General features: G+C 34.2%; 1 long non-coding RNA gene across 8 annotated transcripts; it reads right to left on the reverse strand.

Annotated features, from left to right (window-relative positions):
• Positions 1-2916: 2916 nt before the first annotated feature.
• LOC122008126 lies at positions 2917-6062 on the reverse strand. 8 transcript variants are annotated; one of them, XR_006119191.1, is made up of 5 exons: positions 5858-6062; positions 5088-5271; positions 3651-4981; positions 3392-3564; positions 2917-3285 (listed from the first exon to the last, which is right to left on the reverse strand). It is a non-coding gene; the product is annotated as an uncharacterized LOC122008126 (long non-coding RNA). The 8 variants fall into 8 exon arrangements; XR_006119193.1 differs by having other exon boundaries at positions 3651-3828; positions 4599-5271; positions 5858-6059; XR_006119197.1 differs by having other exon boundaries at positions 3723-3828; positions 4579-5271; positions 5858-6059.
• Between the last annotated feature and the right edge of the window lie 1911 nt (positions 6063-7973).

The raw sequence follows: 7973 nt of genomic DNA on the forward strand, positions 1-7973 counted from the left end.
CTGTTTGTACTTGTTCTTCAATAATATGATTTATTACTGAACAACATAGTATTTAATCACCAACCTTGCTTTTTCTCTTCAGCATAGGTTAGATACAAAAACTTAGCATAATATCTGGAAAAAAAAAAAAAGTGGCAATAAATGCTTGATGCCAACAAGGGATAATACAAAGATGATATGGGTAAATTTCTTAAGTTAGACAAGTGTTAAAAGCAATTAGGATTAATGATATATGTAGGGATAGAATCGGACCAGACCTTATTTCTATAAAAACATTGTCTTGCACATAACTCAATGCCAAAAAAAACTCCATGTGGTTTACTAGGACTAAGTTTCTGTCTCAGAATTATAGCTTGATATTCTTAGCGCAGACCTAGCTAAGCTAGCCGGTAACTGGTATTGGCTTGGGGTAGAAATTGCCAAAATATGTAGCTAGTTGGGTAGACATTTTGTCGAAATATATACTGGTTGATTTGATCCAAGCGCAGTTATATCTCATCATATATAATGGTCATACCAATTCCCTAGTGGTGTCATAGATATATATTCCATGATAGGGGCACGCGAATATTGCTGCAAGTATACCTATCAGAACTTAAAGACTCTCGAAAGACTGCATTGTATTGTAGCAGTTACTCCACGTGGAATATCTAATAACGTAATAGAGAAGTGAGCATCATCTAATTTCCTGGTACTCATGGCACCTTTTAAAACTGAACAATTTCCTCAGGTTCTCTTAGATTGTCTGATTATCTATTATTATTTTTATTTAGAGAAAAGACATCTCTCTGCCTGTCTTTTCTATAATGATTTTCTCTTTTTATGCAAATAATAATTAGGTTTTCTTTTTAGCTTATCCTTATTCCCTTTGATCACTATGTCTGTAATTATCTGTTTTTCCATTTACTCTTATGCTAAGCTTTTGTCTTCAAACCAGTAAACATGGCATGAATGTAGTTTGACTTACCAATATGCATGCTTTTTGTTAGTATATATATTTCTTTTATTCAACGATAAATATATTTGGTTCCTTGATAATGCTTCACTGACTGATTTATACTACATAGAAAGCAAGTGAATTGATTAATAAGTTGAATATATGATGTCAACTAAAAAAAACAACAATCATTCAATAAATCATAGATGATAATAAGATAATATACCAGCATCAACATCTAGTAGAGGGGTATTGGAGACCATTCTCGTTGCTACCTCAAAAGAACACAAAACAAAAACTTTAAGTAAATAACCAAATTATAGAGGTGGAGATCAAGAGGTTGCAACACTAAAGCAAAAATAACAAAATAGAGAAATAAAGGGAAATCTCACCCGCATGGTTGTGACATTCAAAATTGCTGGAGTGTTACTTTACTTGCGATAGTGATGAGATCAAGCACTAGAGAGAGTTGTGAGCTTGAGACAGGAAGAAGGATTGTCAGGTTGCCTGGGCTTATTGGTCACTGCTCAAATTTGTGTGGCGTAGGGAATTGTTGAGGTCGCGCCAGTGTGTAAGGACAAGCATTGTGAGTGAGAGACCAAGAAAGGCGGAAAAAGAGGAGCACAGATCTCTTGTACCACTTTTTTGTGATTTGCCACTCGCATTTGCGGTCAGATCACGGTCGTGATCCGGCCGTAAATTATTGTGATCTCTTCCAGGGTTCACCGTCCCCGTCAGATTATAATTTTTGTTAGGAGCGGGTGGTCGGAGGCCGTCTGAAGGCCTCCGATGGTGAATAAGTGGCCAGATTACTGGGCACCGAGCGAGGGTATCCTTCGGGCGATCTCCGACCGTCCGCTCCAAATAAAAACTATAACCTGGTTGGGACGGTGAACCCAAGAAGGGATCGCAACCATTTGCGGCCGGATCGTGATTGTGATCCGGCTACAAATGAAAGTGGCACATCTCCTGAATCACAAAAAGTGGTCCAAGAGATTCTGCCTCGAAAAAGAGGGCTACAAAGAAGAGCGTCGAAGAGGCTTGTGACAGTGTGGAAGTGAATTCTCACATGCAAGAGAGAAGAGTCAAGAGGTGTTCAAGGTTTTATTATGGCACAACTATGGGGTTTAGGCTATGAATAGATGAATCAAACCCAAACTTTGGACTCATTTCAACCCTTAAGACAAATAGAAAACTTAAATGATTTCACCAAATTCAACTAAAATTTACTAAACTCAAGCCCAATGAAACTTGACCAACTGGAGTTCAATGAAACCTGACATTAACACTCAATAATAGCTCTAAGATAAATTCAGTCATCCTCAAAACAAAAGACTCATTGCGCTAATAAATCACTTGTTAATTAAATTATGATATTTAATTTTAGTAAAAGGAATTTGAATATACATTGAATATCTATTTGCAACCTATTGTGGTGTAACCAAAAGATAGATATACTGATTCTCATGTGGTACAGAAAAATAGAACTTTTAAATCAAAAAATTTAAAATCCAAACAAGTAAAAATATTGTCGTACAGAAAAATATAACGAAGGTATACATAAAAGTAAACAAAGTTAGAATTAGTTAAAATGTTGGCAAGTAGACCTTTAGAAAGTGAATATTACTACAATTGACTCGCAAGATGCACAATTTCTCTAAGATTGGGCAAAGCATTATGTGTAAGCACTCTCCGACATGTAAAACAAGAGAAAAAATGAATTGCACTTGCTCAATAAAAAGTTCAACAAAGAATTTGCAATAAAAACACTCTTAGAAGATAAAGTCATGCCTTTTCAATTTTTTTTTTAAAATAATCTTCTGAGAGAAATAAAGAACCCAAGAGAAAGCATGATACCTAGTTGCATCCTTAATTTAAATCCAACACAACGTGCATGAACAATAAATGCAGGTAACTAATTAGCAGACACCGTAAACATCCTTTCGAAGCAACTAGAAAATCAGAGAAAGCTGGAGGAATATAAACGTGCATCCACAATAAATGCAGATGATTTGATTGGCAGGCACCGGAAACATTATCTCGAAGCAACAGGATGAATATTCAGCGAATATAGAGGATCATCCAAATAGATTTGCTGCTAATGATACAGAAATGAGGGCCCATAATGTGCTCAAATTGAGAGACAGAAGATAATAATAAAAAAATGTAGCATGTGGTGCTACAGTGCTATGTTATAGGCCCAACACCATGTGCCCCGACCAGCAAATAAATGAATATCATACTTGTGGTTTCCTGATGTCAATGAAATAAATAACCTCAAGAATCGATCCGATGTATTTGGCATTGTTAACATGTTGGTTGTCAACATCTAAACCATTCCATCGAAACTGCATTAGATAACAGAGGAAGATAAGGATAAAAAAGATGAAACTTAAGATCGATCGCCTGTTATATACATGCAGTAAGAACTGAAAATGCAAGTCGCTTACTTACAGTAAACCCTGTTTGAATGTAATCAGCAGTGTAATCCTCCAGTTTCAACAATTCTGTCATGCCATCGTCATCAATGATAGGGTTGTGGTCCACAAAATAGCATCCTATGTCTGTTCTGACCTCTGGAATTTTTAGCAATCTCCTACTCTTCTTGTTCATCATCACCCACACAACTACATGAAGATGAGAAAAGCAAGAAATATATATATATATATGACAAGTGACATCAAATTGTCAAACAATAACTAAATATTCATACTTGTAAATTTTCAACAATCTGAAGTGAAGTTCTGCTATGAAAACAATGTCAAGAGAACATGCAGAAATTAACCTAGTCACTCTCAGAACAGTTTGGTAGTCACAATTATACCAATGTGGACGCATCCCATTTTTCCCTAATGAAGCTACTCATGTATCTACTTGAACAACATCTTTCCCTGGAAATAAATAGAAAATACAAATTTATAAGCAATGGAAACTAAGGATGTCATAGGAGACAAGCATAGCAAATCAAAATTTTCTGATTGAAAACTAAGAAACATTTAATGTATAGGTAATCGATTGGCAGTAACACATAACAAATCAATTTGACCAATGAAGAAATTAAGAACATATAAGGGATAGGTAATCAACAGAAACTAATTACTTTAGCAAAGCAAGGCTAAAGATGTATCAAGTTGTTACAAAAGAAAATAAATATTAAAAAATCTGAAGCTCCTTGATCAAAAAGATTAAGTAGGCTCAGGTCCGTCTGACACATACAACATATGAAAGAAGTTGACTAAAGATGTGACACTACGGTCAAGCTTGAATACTTTTTCTCAGGAAAGGGCAATTTCTTCCAACAACCATAATACTAGAATTTGAACGGCATAGCAAAGCTGAATACAGACATAAAGATGTATCAAGTTGTCAGCTGTTCAGCAACTCTGTTAAGTCATGGCAAATAAGACTACAATGAATTTTTACTATGAACTGAGAAGATAATTGGAAATTTGTACCTTCAAATTCTGGGGCAAGATTGAAATAGAAAAACAAGCGATCAAAAAACAAATAATGGAGCACAAAATAAATTACTCATGCATACAAACTTTCTTAACGATCAAGGATCGACCATTAAAAAAAAACCTTTTTTTTTTGCTTTTAACTAACTAGAAACCACAACATTCTGATCAAAAGGAATATACCAGGAGGGAAGGACTTGCACCTTGGTAACAACCCAAATCAAATTTCTCTTACTCATTTCAGGAGCTGAACCAAAGTCAGCCATGAGCCCAGTACTCCTTACATGGTTAAGAACAGTTTCCTAATTAGTGCATATATCAAATGGAGTTAGAAAAACAAAATTCAAAAATAAAAACATAAATGAAGCAAGCAATAATCTACAGCCAAAGTGTTGATGGTTCATTAATGTCTATGGAAGCTGCTTGATCTGTCCAATTTCATATGACCTAATGGAGAAATTCTGCCTGAAAACCATTCCATCCTGCATGATCTTCCTGAGCCAAAATGAATCAGCAAGCATGTCCTGCATCCTGGCCTTCCAGTCAATTAGTGCAAACTGCTTCTCTGCTGCCAAGAAGATAGTAGCTATGGCAGCAAAAAGAGAGCTTCAGTCTGACAATTGGTTGTAGGAGGTCCTCGGGGCAGAGGGACCTTCTACCTCAACTATTTGGTATTCAGCGTCCAGACCGACCTTTGAACCATTGACCTTAGGAAGTGCTTGGGCATTTGCCTTAACCTGCATGCATCCTGATGACGAGGTAGGCTTGGCTACAATGCCTCTGACGCCGAATCTGTGAAGGCCTTCATCGATGACCCTTGTTGATTTTGCTGACACCGCGGCCGAAGAAGATGAGGCAGCAAATTAAAGAACACATCTGAGAGACCAAAAAGTGACAGGTCTAATGAATGCATTTTTTGGATTATTTTTTTTTTTTAACAACAAACTATCAAACAAAATATGTTAATCTAAATAAGATAGATTCCCCTACAAACAAAGGCGAACATATAAATGGAAAATGAAAGCGGTTAACGGTTAGATGAATCGTCTACCGACTTATAAATTGAATCTTCGATCTCCGAACCAATCGAATCGCAACGAATTCGATCACAAAACATTCATACCAGGCTGCAACTCGATTAGGAGAGCTCAATAACTCAACACACACGCACAAAAAGAAGAAGAGGAAGATCCTTGATCCGAAGGCGCAAGAAATCCGGCTTCTAACTCACTCTTTGTATCCATAATAGAAAAAAATCGACTATCATTCATATTCGCAGATACAATTGTTCATCCAAAAGTTCCCTTAATCTATATTTCCAATAAAGAAACATAACAATACAAAATCGAGGTCTAAATTCATATTTTCCAGATCCATTCCGCGAGGAACAAAAAACTACCAGAAACCTAAATGCGAAGGAAGAGTTATCGGAAGAAATGGCGGATAACGGATCCGTTCATACCTCCAGTTGAACGCAAAGCTCTGAGAAGAAACGAGACGCTCGACAATTTCCACTTTCCTAACATATCGCCATCAAAGGATCGTCCGTGATCCCTTTCGCCTTCCCCTTCTAGTAGCTGCTGCTTCTTCCTCCACCGCCATCGAGGGAGACGAAAACCAAAAAACAAAAGAGGAGGCCCTTTTTTATTTTTATTATTATTATTTCTTTATAATTTCCGACGAACGCGTATTTAAACACGCTGTTACTTTGCCGTCCGCATAGCCCTGCACCGAGCACTCTCGACGCCGAGTCCATATCCTCTGTCCCCGCGATCACGTGTCCCGTGTCCTTTCATTGATCAGACGATTATATATATGATATCTGATATACAATTAAATAGGAAGTGCTCGCATCTCATGGTTACATGCTTCATTACAAAAAAATCTCTAATACATTATAGCTGGAAATTGAACATTTCCTCCCTGTTATGGTTTCACATAAAAACTTGTATAATTTACTAGTTTTTATTATAAATTAGTAAAGAATTAGTGATGTAATTATTCAAATAATTACATCACTGTAATTATACAAATAAAGCTCTCATATTTTCAAAAAAAAAACAAAAAAAAAAAATTTGTCACGTTAACGTTCTTACATTGACCCCACATCATATGGAATGAGGTTTACCAGGAGAACATATGACAAGTGCATGACGAGGCTTTCACAGACGATGAAATCATGAGATCGATCCTTATCCAATTCGATACTTTTATCATCTGTGTCAAGTCTAAGGAGAAAATTTTCATATTTTCAAATCTTTACATAACAAAAATAATTAATTGAGTAACATTGAATTTGGAATGATTAGTACAGTCCTATAGAAAATTTTCACTGATTATCAAAATAAATTAAAAATAATTTAACAAAAATATAGTTTAACAAGAAGAAAGAATATAGTTTAACAAGAACAAAGAGAAAAAATGTCTTTTTTTAAATCGGTAGGGGCTATAAAATTTAGGACGGCTAATATCCCTACTTAAAACACCATACAAATTATATCTGACTAATAAAAATTATAACTCCACCATGGATGATCTCTCCACTTAAAACACCATAAAAATTATATCCAACTAAAGTCGATGATAGGAAACAATTAATTATAACAATGTGATGCACAGATTGTGATGGTCTTCAGGTCAATGCACTGTAGAGATTGCTTACAGACAATATTAGATAAGTATTAAAAACATGTTGAGTTAGCGATTAAGCAGCTTCATTTCACACTTTGAAACAGATATTTATTATTATTTTGTGTGAATTAACATTCTAAGCTTGGCCTTTTAGAATGTTGAAAAAAAATAGGACACACTTTATTTTCGTTATAATTTAAAATAGCATCTCATCTCATGGTGAAAAGAAAATATATATTAAAAAAAACATTCATCAGATTTATAATAATTTCATCAAAATTACTCAAATATTGATTAAAATAATCTCCATTTAATCAAAGTTAATCAAACGCTTATAATAATTTTAGTCAAAAGTATTACAACATATAACAATTTTAATAAAAAAATATTATAATTTAAGATATTTTAATTAAAAGTGATCAAAATTACTATATTATAGAGCAATTTAAACTAAATTACTTTATCTTAAATAAGTTTTGAATAAAATTGATCTAATTAAAATAATTTTAATGAAAACTACTAACTAAAATTGTTATAATATTAGAATAAAAATATTTTAAGAATGAAAGGTAAGATCGGGTTTTCTTTTATTTTTTTTTAAGATAAAATCCTTTTTACCAATAATAAAAATAAAGGACATTTGAAAAAAAAATTATTTAAATATTTCTCTTCATGGCAATTATTTTGTTTAATATTCTAAATAAAAAAAATTAATTCCCTTCCCTGCAATTAAGTCCCTTCCTACATTAATTATTTTCATAAATTATCATTTTTATACATTTATTTTAAAATCCATGCCCTCCAAGATAAACATCGTTTCGATATAATTATGCGTGAAAGGAGATATGCGTGTCAGCCAGCCCTCTCCATCCAGAACGAACATTGAATATGCTTTTTATGCGTAAGAAAATCGACGAATTCAATCTTTCCTTATTTAACAATACGGA

This window comes from Zingiber officinale, chromosome 8A, assembly GCF_018446385.1.
Source record: "Zingiber officinale cultivar Zhangliang chromosome 8A, Zo_v1.1, whole genome shotgun sequence".
Lineage (NCBI taxonomy): Eukaryota > Viridiplantae > Streptophyta > Magnoliopsida > Zingiberales > Zingiberaceae > Zingiber > Zingiber officinale.